This window comes from Geospiza fortis, unplaced genomic scaffold (genome assembly GCF_000277835.1).
Source record: "Geospiza fortis unplaced genomic scaffold, GeoFor_1.0 scaffold346, whole genome shotgun sequence".
NCBI lineage: Eukaryota > Metazoa > Chordata > Aves > Passeriformes > Thraupidae > Geospiza > Geospiza fortis.
The window spans coordinates 2,848,055-2,862,492 of record NW_005054361.1 but is presented as its reverse complement, the minus strand read 5'-3'; the positions used below and the strand labels follow the sequence as shown (position 1 = coordinate 2,862,492).

The window sequence follows — 14,438 nt, the reverse complement described above, 5'->3', positions numbered from 1 at the left end:
CCTCTTGTGAGATGCGTTCGCTCCTCGGTTTGTCTTGTTCTTGTTTCACGAGAGGTGATCCGAAGCGGCAGCAGCCTGGCGGTCAGCGCTGATAGTTTAAGGAACGTTGCGTTGTAGCTGTCCTCCTGCGGCGTTCTCTGTTATATGTGAATAAGCAGTTTCAGGGGTAGGTACGTAGTGAAAATAGCGTGTGGATTATTGCCACTCTTTTCGAATGGGTGGGAGCTGCGAGGGAAGGTGACATTAGTATCTATCATTGCGTGAAAAGCATCATATCTCGGGTAGGAGGCAGGATTTTTTTGTTGTTGTTGTTTTTTTGTTTTTCAGGCAGGAACGACCAGGTGCTTATCGCGACCAGTTTGCAGAGATGTGTATTGGTAATATTCAGCCAAAGGCACGAGACTGCTCCATATCAAAATTAACTGGGAGCCTGTGGCTTGCATGTTATATTTAAAGTAGAGCACTGCATGTAAGACGGCATCCTTTCTTAAAGATGTCTAGAAGTGTAACCACAGAAAAAGCCTGTTGTAGTAGTGATAGGCAGTTTACTAGACATAGCCTTCATATATTTATCTCATATAGTAGGAGGGGCCAGACGGCTGTTTCAGTAAAATGTTTTAAAGCACAGATTGCAGAGATGGTTGTAACAGAGATAAAACAACTGTGGATAAGTAATTAAGGATTGAACAGACTTATATGGGAAAATGGGGAAGGAAATTGAACTGTGCTATGAATAAATGGCCATGCTTGTGCAGCAGAACTACAAAATATATACTGTATCACAGAAAATTCACCTCTCTTAACTGCAGAAAGCAGTCAGGCATTCAAGGTCTGTGGAGGGAGGGAGTCCTTTATATGGAGAGGCTGCTGTGGAAAAAGCTGCTAATTAAAGCAAGTAGGATCAGTTCATCTTTATCCTATTGACAATTTAATGTTTAAAAATGACCCTTTGACTGCTTGGGAAGGTAAATCAGCAATGAGAACGTGCTTTTGATGAATGAGGGTGTCATTTTACACCTGGTCTTTATTTTGGGGGGGATGGGGGGAGAGGGGAAAGTGTGCTAATCAGTAGATTAAGGAATGCAATTCAAAAGAAGAAGAAAATTTAAGTAAACATTTTCTACGAATGCTTTGCAGCACTATCCCTGGAAGGCAGATGCAACTGTTCAAATCTATGTTAAATTCATCCGAGTGAGCTCTGATGTTTTCAGAATGATTTTAACCAGATAATTTGTAGGGATAGATAATAGTATAGTAACAGTGACAGTGTGTCTGAAGATCTTCTAGAGACTTAAAAACTTAACTAGACCTAAAACTGTATATGCAAGCAATTGGCTGTTGTCTACTATGCTGTTGTCCCAGAGTGACCTATTCCCCTCTTGTTCATGCCAGACTTACTGTAAGTCAGAATCATAAAGTAATATTTAATGGAGATGCAGTGAAATTATTCTGCTAAATTTCTCACCAGCTGTTCTGATTGTGGTGGACCATGCTAACCAACTGTGTGAACACCAGTTATTTCTTTTAAAAAAATGTGTTACTTCTGAGGATTTGAAAACTGCAGAAGCACCTTTAATCCTATTAGAACTGATGGAATTTGCTCTACCCTTGTAAACTGATGTTCTCTAGACTAATGCCAGGTATGGAATAGTTTGAACTTTTGTCTTTCCACTGGAGAGATTAAAGAAAGAGGGAAGCCAATTACAATGGTAGAGATGCAATTATGCGATTGCACCCAAGATCTGGAGTTACAGCAGCAGAATAAAACAAAACATAAGGTTGTTATTGACAAAATCTTTTATTTCTGCTAATAAAATGGGTGTTTCAATATACTGCTGACATATCTGCAATATTGTGCATACATTAAAGAAATTTTATGTGTTGTCACTGCCTTTAAAAGTTTGAAAACACTGGGCAATCTTTCCTCTCCTGGCAACGGCAGGCAATATTCCTAAGTGCTTGTGCCATAGCATCTCCTCTGGTGCTGCCTTCCACTGGAGGTCTTGCCAGGGCTGGGTTTTGGCTTAGCAGATAAACTGAATCAGCACAGATTACATTTCTTCACAGCCTGCAGCTCCCCCAAAGCAAGAGTTCAGCTAAGCTGAATCTCTCAGGGGCCATGCAACAGACCTCAGTTTCATCAATGAAAACCAACCAACTCATGCTCCAGTCTAGCTCATTGGATTATAATGGGAGCAGAAGTTTTGTCCATGCTATATATTAGATTAATTGATCGACAGATAAATAGGGGCAATGAATTGAATAAATTCTAGTGTATGTGTTTGCAAATTATCAATTTTTGTCAGAGTTAGTGGATATGTGTAGAAAACTTTCCCTGACTGGTTCCATGACATCCTTGCTTGAGCAAAATATGAAATGGTATTCCTGGCTGTGCTAACTAAACAACTATATTAATTAATCAGCAACGTATGATTTTTTATGAATAGGTACTAAGTTTTTGCATCCAAAACTCAGCTGTGTTGTGGAACACAACTAAAGACAATATGGTGTCTGCAATGGATCTCCTTTAAGTGATAAAGAGCAATTTTATGACTATGATACTGAAGATATTTAAAGCTTAAAATCAGTAGAAATTAAAGTCAACCAAAAATCTTGTTATTCCCCGAACTATTTCAAGGAAACCATTAGGCACAGTTACTGTGGGGTAACTACAAGTGACTCATCTGGAGGCATGTGCTGGCCACAGTAAATATACAAAACAGGAAGAATGAAAATCTCTGTTAAGTTTTTAACTTAACATCCACAAAGAGAAAGCTTCTTTTTCAACTCCCTTGTCTGACTGAAGACTGAGTTATACTTCAAAAGAAACAGGAGTGAGCCCAGGTTATAACTTTGGATCTGCTTTGTAGTCTATTATAAATAAAGCTTTTCAGACTTTGAGTTTAAGATACGAGGACTCAGAATGGTGAGGTTAGAGGTGCTACCAATAGATCATTAGTAACAGGAGTGTGGTAACTGTTGAAATAAGGAGTGATGGGTGTAGGAAAGAATGACCTATCTCTTGCTCCTGGCTGATGGAGGAAATGAATTATGCAGAGCACTTAGCCATCTCTTTGGGCAAGAACATGATACATCTCTTCTTGGTACTGAGTAATCCTTGCCACTGATGATATATGTAATCCACAGGTAAAACACTCATTGTGACCTTTGGTTTGCTGATAGCATTCTCTGAAAGATGTGTATGAGCTGGCATGCTTGCCAGTTTTCCTTTGAAAAGCTCTCTGGAGCTGGGTTAGGGTCCAACTTGTTCTTTATTATGGCAGTGAATTCTCTATGCTTTCTCTTCATTCTTCTGCATCAGAAAAGCAGGTTTGTGTGCTGAGAGGCTGAGGGAAAGATTTGCTAAAAATTGCCTTGGCAGTCACCATTTGGGAGCATGATATAAAGGGGAGACATAAATGTAATTTTACAAGTGGCTAATGCATTAAATGGTGAAAGTAGGAGTACTGATCTTGCTGCAGGCAGCAGTGACCACTGGAGCTTTTCTGCTAAGAGAAGCATAAAAGAAGCCATATGATTCTTAGAGTAAGAAGCATCTCTAACATCTGGGTACATTTTCAAAGTCATTTTTGTATCAGTCCATTCCATCTGTGAAATGTGGAGAACTCAACTGAAATCCTTGTACCACTGTTCAGGATCAACTTTGTCATTTGGCCAGGTCAGTAATGTTGTATGGTGAACCTGTTTTAAAAGAAGAGTTAAGTAAATTTGGGAACAGGGCTCTGTTTACAGGGTTGTAGAACTGCTAAGGTTGCAGGTCCCTCTGGAGGTTGTGTAGCCAACCCTTTGCTCAAAACATCTAGAGAGGTTGCACAGGACAGTGTGCAGCTGAGCTTTGAATGTCTCCAGTCTCTGGGGTTGGAGACTCCAGTGCCTCTCTGGGTCACCTGCATGTGTGTTGGACCAGCCTCACAGTGAGAGCTTTCTTCTGTTTAAATGCAGTTGCTTGTGTTTTCAGTTGTGTCTGTTGCATCTTGTCCTTTCAGTGAGCCCTTGAGGAGAGCTTGGCTTCCTCTTCTTTGCTGTCCCTTCTTTGTCACATGGGCATAATCCTTGTCTGTGGTCAGCTTGTCCACTGAGAGTCCCAGGTCTTGCTCTGTAAATCCATTTTGCTAGTCAGCTGCCCTCCAACATCTGCTAGTACAAAAGGAGAGGGAGGGCTAAACAGAAAGGGGGGAAGAAGAGAAAATGAGGAAGGGAAACAAGTAGGAGATGTGGTGGGAGGTGGTGGGAGTGTGCAGAGGAATGCAGGCATCTGGAGACATTATGCTGTTTGCAGCAGGCTGGTTTACCTCAGCCCCATTATAGTGCTGTTGAGGGAAGACCACATGTCAATCCACAAGTGCTTTTATGTCTGGTAATTGAAGCAGGATTTAATGCATCCTGTCGTTGTAAACAATGACATTAGTATGAATCAACAAGTATGTCTGAGTTTTTTCTCTGAGGTTGGTACATACGCTTCCAGGGCAGCCAGGAATTTCCAACAGTCTTTGCAATGGCATAAATTCAGGCAGTTTTGGTGTGATTTAATAAAGGGTTTGGCTGGGCAGCTCACTTTGCCTTATTAAGCTTATTAAGGCAGACTTTTCCAAGAATGGCCTTTCAGTAAAACATCATGATTCCTAAAGGAACAACAATAGTTTTATGACAAGCCACCAGTACGATATGTTAGTTATGGAAGACGTGGGTGAGAGAAGCCTTCTGTGGTCACTTAAAGGATCACTGGCATTGATGTTTTAATCTAGTGGTAGTCCTCTAGAGTAGATGGTGCAGGACTACATTTAGGAGTCCTTATGGTGGTTGTAAAATGGAAATTGTGCGATGAGGTTGATTCTGGTGTTTCATAACACTTGTAGACTGGAGCATCGAATTCCTTGGTGTTTGGAAATCACAAAGTCTCCAACCACTGGGAGTCTTTCCTAGCTCCGAAGTAGTTACAACTTGTCCTTATCATTAGTCCATACCCACATCCACTGTAAATAGGTCACTCAAAGTCAATGGAGCAGTATCTGTCCACCCTTTGTACTTTGGGTTTTTTCTTCCAGAAGATTGAAAGTCACCCAAGAAACAAAAAATATGGTTTTCCTTTTCAAAGTCACCAGAGTTGTGATCCATGGTAAGGTGTTAGAGCAATGCCATCAAAATTCTCTTTACTTTCATCCAGGCCTCTCTGCCCAGTCGAGTGGCCCTAGTCCATGTTTCAGTGAAGCTCCTCTTCAAAGCACCCACCATTCAAAGGACAGCAGCCACTCACCTCTGTTGAACCCTGCTTCCTTTAGGACTCCTTGGTGTTATAGGGAAATAGAGATTGATCACAATAAATTTGCTGGCTGCCTCTCCTGACCTACAGGCCCTGGTCCATCCAACAGGTCTGTGATGGCAGGAGGGTTTCATGTGCTTAGACCAGATTTACTCCAGTCAAATAAAGTATAAAGTATAAGTATAAAGTACAAGTATTTACTTGTATTGTATTTGACATTATGTTGGATTTGTATTCTGAAAGAGTAACACAGTATTATGCCAAAATCCCAGCACAAGCATGCTGCAGCAATTGTACTATATAGTGGAACTGCAATGCAAGCTGCTTCCTCATGCCAGTCTCTGCATGCTCCACTGTCATGAAGAAGGTAGATTTCTTCTAATTAGAGAGGTCCAAAACCAGGGTTTGAATACAAATATAGCCTGCAAATGTTCAGATAACCTCCACAGTGTGGCATTTTCAGGTTTTTTCCTATCAATTTGCATTGTGATGCTTAATTTGCAAGAGTGTGTGTTGTATTTTTTCCCCATGTTAGGTCATGACCGTCATTTTATCCAGTACTTCTAAAGGACAAACTTTTACTTCATAGAAACCAAGTCCTGAAACTTGTTGGCAGTAAAATGTTGTGTAATGTTGTTATTTCTCTGAGACTGAAAATCAAAGATTCTCAGGTAATTGTGTGTGACCTTTCAGATCTGAGATCTGTCTACATTAAGGCAGAGGCATAGATCCCTAAAAGATGTTCCAGGATCAAGGCTTTTTCTGGCTCCATCAAGAGTTTCATGTTTGAATAGCAATCAAACCAGATGTAACATGTGCCATCAGTGTGTGACATGCAGGCATGGGGTGGCTTTTTGTGCCTCCCTTCATGGTGAGAATTTACATCAGGATGTAAGGCTACAAGTGGTTCATATAGTATAAAGTGTCACACTTAGGATTTTTAGACATTCTGACTGATGTGAATTAATTTTCAATTTTCCATAATAAAAAAGGGAGGGCGAGAGCAGCCTACAGAGGATATGCATACTGCAAACCCCATATACATGAACCTTTGAAATACTCAAAAACAATTTCTGTGGAGAGCAGGGACGGCTTTTAAGCAGCAGGAGCCAAAATGTGGAAAGCAGCAAATATGCATCCCATTTTCTATGCCATGATGCTGGAGCCAGGGGTGTCTGGTGAAATCTCATAATGAAACAGTTGTTTGAGCAGTTGAATACAGCCCAGCAAAGCAGCTATTGAACTAACACGGGCTGCCTGTCTGCCAGTAAACAGACAATTGCACTCCATTGTTTAATTGAACTTCCATGAAAACTGCAATATGTTTTTTGTAAAGTCCACCATGAAAATGTGTCCTGCTTGAGGTTCCTGCATATAGGGATCAAGATACTGGGGAGGGGTGTCAAGTACAGAGGTAATGCTCTATATGCTGAACACTGTGCAGTGGGGAGTCAAGCATATATAAGTGACTCCCTCATAGCTTTCACAGAGGAAAAGTGTATAAGCAGAGAAACTGTTGCTTGGTTTTCAGAAGTCCTTTTGATTTAGATGACCAAATATAGAGACCTGGAAGGCACTGCAGCTCTGGATACGTTTGAGGAATCTCACTGTGACACCCTGAGTACTTAAAAAAAAATCTTTGACTGAATTTTCCTACTGTCCCACTAATTCGTTTTGTTCCTAAAAACCATTGAAAAGTGGTCAGGGTCACTTTTTGGGAAGGTTTCTTCTTTTTTATTACCTTGATTGCTGAATATAAATCTTGGTCACTCTGTCAACCTCCAGTTTCTCAGATCAGTAGCATTCTTATTCTGAAACTAGTATTTAAATTGAATTTAGTCTCTTTCCACAAGAATCAACCTTTAACAGATAAATTAACAAAGAAATTGACGGTTCAGAGATGCAAGTAGTACCATGTTTTTTGTTAAGTGTTTGAATTTCATAAAATTAGGACTATGTTGGGAAATCTGTAGGATATACACATATGGAATATGACAGTCTGGAAAGTCTGAGTCTGCAAAGAAATCCTAAAGAGTCTTCTACTTATACACCCAAAAATCAATAACCTACATAAACAATGTGGTCTGTAATCCATTACACTGAAAGCTCTGGAGAGCAATAGGAGCCACCTGGCACAGAGCCATATGTATTTAAATTGAATGCCTTATGAAATGAGATGAATAAACATCTTGGAATAACACACCCACTTCTGAAAATTTGCAGGTTACACCAGCTGGCAGATTAAAAAATAAGAAAGCAAGAAGCTGGAAGAGTTTTGGTCACCAGGAAGATCTGAACCAATGGACTGTATGGATATAGATATGTTTGAAGGCATCTGCTCTTCCCCTTACAAGGTAGGGCACAAATGGATTTCTCTGCTGCTTTGTGTCTCTTCAGTGCAGTGCAGCTCCCTTTTGTGGCGCTGCAAGATGGTAGTGGAGGTGTTCTCCAAAGCTTGTTCAGCCTAGTGGCTGACTGCTAATAACTGTGGCCAGTTATTAATGACATAAGTGGATGATATGCAGATCCAAAAAAGCCTAAAGTTTCAAAAGCCAATGATAAATTTGGATCCTTGGGGCCTGTAAAATTCAAAGTTTTATTATATGAAGTACCTGCTTAGATAGCTCTACAGGTTGTCTATTTTTAGCATGCGCTAATAGAAGACCTTCCTGCTCACCTAAGGCATCTTTTTTATGTGCTTATTAATTGCTGTAGATTGAAGTAGACTTGAAACCTGTACGTAGTGTAGCAGCTAATCAGGAGAAAAGGTCTCTAAACTGGAGGCTATAAAATGTCTCTGACTGGAGATGCAAGTTTTGCCATTTTCTTTGTACAGTTTTCGTTTTTCATTTTCAGGATTGTTATATGGTTTGTTTACAAAACCTGCTTGATTTTCCTTTTTTTTTCCCCTACCAGTAAAAATATTTACTTGCTGGTCTAAACTGAAGGTGGTGGAGAGATTAATAGATTTGCTGGGCATCTTTTGTCTGGTGCCCAGATATACTCTCGCTTACTCTGAATGTTTCCTTTACTGAGTTACTTTCAGGGAAGGTACAAAACACAGAATTTCAAAAAGCTGCTTGAAGCTGGTAGAAACACTTGAGAAACACATGAACGGAACTTGTTTTTAAGTAAAATTTTTCATTTTTGACATTATGTAGTTTCTGCATGTCTGAGGAGTGGCTATGTGGGACTTCATGTTTTAATGATTTGGATCAACACAAGTTTGCTACAAAGCAAATGCAAAACCATACCAGCTCTGTGTTACTCAAGAGCTCAAATCAGGCAGCTGAGCAGTTGGAAAAAGAGGAATCAGCAACTGGGCTTAGCTGGTCTCTACTTTAACCCAGAGAGGCTGAAGAGAGGACTTTCAGCTCAAGTCAGTGCAACTCTTAATTTCTCCATTTTCCCCAGCCAGTGTTAAATGATAAGGGAACAATCCTGTCCAGTGCTCTGCCATTGCTTCTATTCTCTATGGAAATATGACCACCAGTGTTATCAGTCTTCCATTTCCAGAAGTGTGAGATAACCAGTCTCCTTCTTTTGTGGAAGAACTAAATTGAAGAAATCCTTAGGTGGGGAATGTAACAGACTGTGGCACTGCATCCTGTAGATATATAGTGGGGGGCGGGGCCCCCTTGCATGCTGAAATAACAGAAATGACATGTATAAAGTATTCAGAAAATGCAAAGATAAGCAATAGGCAGATACAACTTAAAAGAAAAAACACATTCAAACACTTGAGGACTTGGGACATTCCAGTAATTTTCCACAACTCTTGTTAGGAAGGAATGTATGGATCATAAAAAACTGTAGGATCTGGTCTAGATAGCAAGCATTTCTCTAGAGAGTTTTATTTCATCTACCAGATGGTTGTGTAACCCCTGGTGTCCACACTCAAGTGCCCCACTGGAATCTGTTTTTGCGCCAGTTGTTGCCAGCTCCCACAAGTACAAATGCCTGCTGGTCTGTGCTTTCCTGTTTAAACATCTTTACACAAGGTGTGTGCAGGGGGGTGGGGAGTGGCAGCTTTGCTTCTGCCTGTGTGAAGGGACAATGCCATTTCCTGTGCCACCTTGCCTGCTTTAATCATGTCCTTCTCTGGATCAGAGCTTCCTGAGTTTGTGCTTCTTGGCACAGCAGGGAGCCCAGCCTTGGACAGGGCCTCCGGCTGTTGCGTGGCAAGTAATCCTTCCAAATAGGATTTGCATTCTTGCAGCAGCCCTTCTGGGGATAGAGGCTGAATGCATGGAGGCAAATTGTGCTTACACAGACATAGCTCAAGCCCAGCCATTCAGAACACCAGTCAATGACAGAGTTGCACACAAATTGAGTATCTGAGTATCTGAAGAGAACTTGTACTAGTGGCTAAGAAAAATGTACAGGGTCAGAGTATTCTGCAGTGTCTTAGTTAACTGGATTTATTGGTGCTGCTTCACAGTAGAAATGCTGTTAGAGCCCCAGAGTTGCTTTGTTACTTTTCATTTGCCAAAGGCTGTCATCCCTGCAGTGCTGCTGTGTGGAAATGTGAGCTTGCAACTCAGCTACCTCTGTGAACCATCCTGGTCTTCACCTAAAACTTCATTGATCTTTCAGTGCTGTTCATGCCCTGCTTTAAAGCACCTGAGATGATCTACTACAGTAACTCTTGGAATTAGTATAGTACATAAAGCATAGTTTATATAGTATATGTTGTATAGTGATTCTTGATGGTAGCCTGCAGCTGTTGGATAGAAAAAATAACTGGATGTAATAGTGGCTTAAATCAAAGCCAGACTTTGAATTCCTGAGCTTTTAAATTGTGATTTGTTTGTGGGGTTTATTCTTGATAACCCTTTGGCCATGTTTATCCAGTTTTGGCTGAGAAATGATTGAGGAACCAGACAAAGCTTAGGAACTGAAGGAACAAATGACCTTCTGGTTTATACCAAACACACATACTCCAATATTACAAGAAGCTAGGTGAGTTTCAGTTAATATTCATGTCATGAAAATGAAGGCCTGAAAACCTCTGAAAATCCTAGATTAGAAAAGTTAAAAATGGAATAAACATTTTCTTCCACTCATCCAAATATTTTGTAGCTCTAGTTTTGTTGTGGGTTTTTTGTTTGTTTGTTTATTTCCTCTGTAGAACATAAGGACATGTTTTTTCTCCATTTTGAAGCACTGGTAGTTTTTAATTGAAACATTTATTTTTAAACTAAGGTTAGCTGAATCAAAATGAGTTCACTTTGCTAGGAGTTTGCAGTCCAGCAAAAGACTTTCTTATACTTAAATTAAAAAAAAAAATTGCTAATGACTTAGTCCTGTCTTCCTCCTTTCTGGTGCACTGAATTTTATGTTCCTATTATTCACTTTTCTAGCCTTGATGAGACCTCAGTTGTTCTGCATACTGTGTTGGGTCCCATATAAAGAGAAAATGCATCTTTCTGCAAAGAATATATGATCAAAGAGGCAAGAAAGATTAGATGGGTATGACCCAGGAGCATAGGGACGGTGAGACATTTTTCATCAGCATAGTAAGCAGTGCCTTCAGGAATCTGCAGGCAGCCATTTACATACACAACTCAGTAGCCTTGAGGTGGTGGTGTTTTAAGGTGGTGGAGAATCAAAGCCTTTCATCCATGCAAGTGGGGAAGGATCCGAAGAACTGCACATCGTGTCACTGGAGTACTCCATCTATGCTGTTTTGATTTGAATAAGAGCAATTTGATTTAAATCAGGCTTGGAAATGGGAGCAGGTTCTTGGCAGTGGGAGGAAGCATTTTCCTTTTGGAAGTGAATGTGACATACATCTTGCCTGTCCTGCTGTGTAATTTGTCCTGACATTTGCTGGCACAGTAAGTTCTTACTAACTGCAGTGACATTTGCCCTGTGTGACATAATTTGGAACACTTTTTCATAATACTTCCACTTGAACTGAACGCAGCCAAACTGTCTTTTCTAATTTCAGCTCTCTTGATCCCTCATCCTCAGTGATAAATTCTGCCTTGCAGTGTTTCCCAGTGCTGCCTGAAGTAAAAAGATGAGATAGCAGCTAGCAACACCAGGTTTTTCCCTTGTTGCTAGTCTAGAGCATGCTAGAAGTCACTGATCCTCTATGAGCCAAATCCTGAGGGAGTTAGTTAGCTTCACAAGTCAGCCCTCCCAAAGCAGACATTAAGACACAGAAGTAGCAACAGAGCCACCTGATAATCAGGTGTGTTTGTTCTTGCCTCTAATACTACTAACACTGGTCTCTAGTCACAGAATATTATATTCAAAACCCATCAAAAGAAAATGGTATGAACAAAGATTACAGTCTAAACATGCAAAAGTGTTTTTTTTGTTTCGATGGGGAATTGTTTAAATTTTGTTTCCAATTTGTTTCTAAAAGAAAAGTATTCAGTATTCTTTAGTAAAAATATTGAAACACTTGTTGCTACTTATTCATGTACTCAAGCTGCGTGTGAGATGCAGCATTTATTTCTTGATGATTAGGTGGAAAATAAAGTTGTTTTGCTAGCATCTTGTTCATGTTGGTTACACTGAATGTACATAATTCACTGCACCTTGTGATCTGGCCCTGACGAGTTTGATTACTATTTCTATCACTAGTAAGTGATAGTGTATATATCGGGGGATGAAAAGTCTTTTGGGTGCAGTTAAATGTTGTCAAGTGTGGTGGGGAATTTGCCATTAAGTGGAGGAAATTTGGGATTATGGTCTCTTGCTCAGTATCTGATATAGAAAATAAACTGGTATATTGTGTAAAATCAGACTGTGAAATCTGATAAAAAGATGAGCTTGCTGTGAGACTGATCTAAGAGGGTCCATCAGTACTGGCAGAAAGAAAGAAGCAGGAGCCTGGCTATGCAGGATGTCACAGTGCTCCCTCTGGTTTCTCACCAAACATAGAAACAAAGGGAGAATTTTAGGTATTTACTTATCTAGCCTCAGGTTCCTCACAATCCATAATGAGCCATAGTTTTGAGGACAACCTTGTATCAGCTCTGTGGGATGGGGAAATGCCACAGAGTGGCCCATACAGATGGCCACTGAGATTAGCCCAGGATCATCATGCAAAGCAGAGAACTAAATTCCACTTCTAAAACTAAGCACCAGACCTGGCTATATTTTTACATGCATGGGCTGATTTTTCTGCAGAATGAGTGGGCCATGCCATACCTGTCCTCAGATTAAGGATCAGTCTGTTAAATTTCAGCTGTTCATTTCTAGGTCAGATTTAAAGTGAGTAAAAAGGTCACACTTCAACTCTTTGCTCTTCAGGAAGAGAACTGAAAATAGTAAATGGAGAACAGAGAGCTACAGAAATTCAAGAGACTCAGTTTTCAAGAAGCAGGACACACTGAACTTCTAAACTCTAATCTGTCTGCAAAAGTGAAATTGCAGCTGAGATAGCATCACTTTGTGCTATAGAGGTCCCTATAAATGAAGATCCTCATACAGGAAATTAAGTCAGTATAGAAAATCTATACAGGGTGACTTGTGTATTTGTTTTTGTATCTGTGGTATTAATTGCATGTTAGATTACTAGAAGGGAATTTTTAATACTCTATTTGTGATTTAACCTTTTCTTTTTTTGTTTCTGTTTTCCTCTTGTTTTGTATTCTTCCTTACATGCATGCCATGATTGCTTAGGTTTAGTTAGATGTTAAACTGCTTAAAAACACGCCTTTGCAAAAGCAAAGTAACATTCTTTTTAAAAACCTGTCTTTTGGCACTTAGTGTGCCAACAGCAGTGCTAAGAAGTCTAGGGAATGCCTGCAAGGAGGCAGGGAGAATCACTTGAAGTGAAATTTCACATATGAAAGCCAGCATCCTCTTTTGCAACTAGCTGGGGATGTTTATGGCTGTGAAAACTTGCTGACTGCTGAGTTGTCAAATCAAAGTACTTAAAAAGTTGGGAAAGATTTTGACTTCTATGTGTTCTGTAAAAGCCTGTTTTCATGCATTTCTGAGTGGGATTCAAAGTTAAACTGTTATCTTCTTCTAAATGTGTACAGACATGGGAAACTGATAGATAGGATGCACTACGACAGAAGAAGCCACAGTGGTGGTTTTTTGCTAGAAAGTGAGATGAAGGACGATCTGAACATGGTCTTAGCTGCAGGATCTGATTGTTTGTTTGTTTGTTTTGTTTTGTTTTGTTTTTTTGCATGGCTTTAGCTAATTTCCTAATTATCTACCTTAAATATTGCTTTTGGTTGAATGGAACAAATAGCTTGACTTTGGAAATGAAATGAGGGGGTGGAAATACATGTGCAGTTGCTGAAGCTCCAGATTGTTAAAAATACAGACTGCTGGTATTATACAACTTTGGTCTCATTTAAACAACATGTCAGCAGGCAGCATTGTCTAGGCATCCTAGTGAACTACCAAATAAGTATTTAATTCCCTAAATCCTCTATTGTGGTTGTCTTTTGTATGCATCAATGTCATAACTCATGTTCTCTTTTATAGCTATTCAAAGAAAAGGTCCTTTTTTTAAAGTTATGTTCTTTGTCCTAATCCTTTTTTTTTTGAATACTCCTCTGAAGAATTGTACTTCTTGCTCATTTAGCTGTATCCAGTGCTGACTTTCCTTGCTCAGCTTAGTCACATTTTGCAGATAGGATATATTGTCTATAAACTTCAGGTAGTTGAGCTGCTCTGCCTTTTATGCTGAATATTTTTTAATTTTCCACACCATTGTCCGGAAGAGACTTTCAAAGCTAATAATGACATCAGAGAGTCACCTTGTTCTGTTCTTTCTGATTTGGTGTTATTAACTGCTCATGCCTTATCTTATGGTGAAGTCAATTCCAAAAACATTGCATGTAAAGTCTTAATCTCAGAGCTTTTCTTTAAATTGAAAGATGTTTTACCTCTCACTATAGAGATACTAATTTGCAATTGTTTCTTTCTCTTTTGTAATGTCATCTTCATGCCCTTGAGTACAGTCTCTCTTAACATGATGTCGTAGGCAGACAACATTTATTTTATTTTCTCATGCTGTCACACAACTTAAGAGCTTTCAGAATGGGAGCTGTCAGGTATCAATTGGCAGGAACCACCACACTTTAATTTTGTGCTTTCTTTGGCAATTTAATAATACTGTATTCTTCATGTCACAGACATTTCTTTTATGAAAAATCCTCTCTTAGGATTTTCCTGC

The 14,438-nt window shown here is 39.7% G+C and overlaps 1 protein-coding gene across 4 annotated transcripts in view; it reads left to right on the top strand.

The window, feature by feature from the left end:
* Positions 1 to 14,438, top strand: part of TMEM108 (transmembrane protein 108) — a 162,215-nt gene that overhangs the window by 374 nt on the left and 147,403 nt on the right. Inside the window, exons 1-2 of one of the 4 annotated variants that reach the window (XM_031059395.1) lie at positions 28 to 166; positions 7,505 to 7,635. The exons of 1 other annotated variant lie outside the window; for it this stretch is intronic. The gene's annotated coding sequence lies outside the window, so the exon portion shown is untranslated. Of the gene's footprint in view, positions 1 to 27; positions 171 to 7,504; positions 7,636 to 14,438 lie in introns of those variants that run through there. 2 more of the 4 variants (XM_031059396.1, XM_031059397.1) reach the window with 2 other exon arrangements.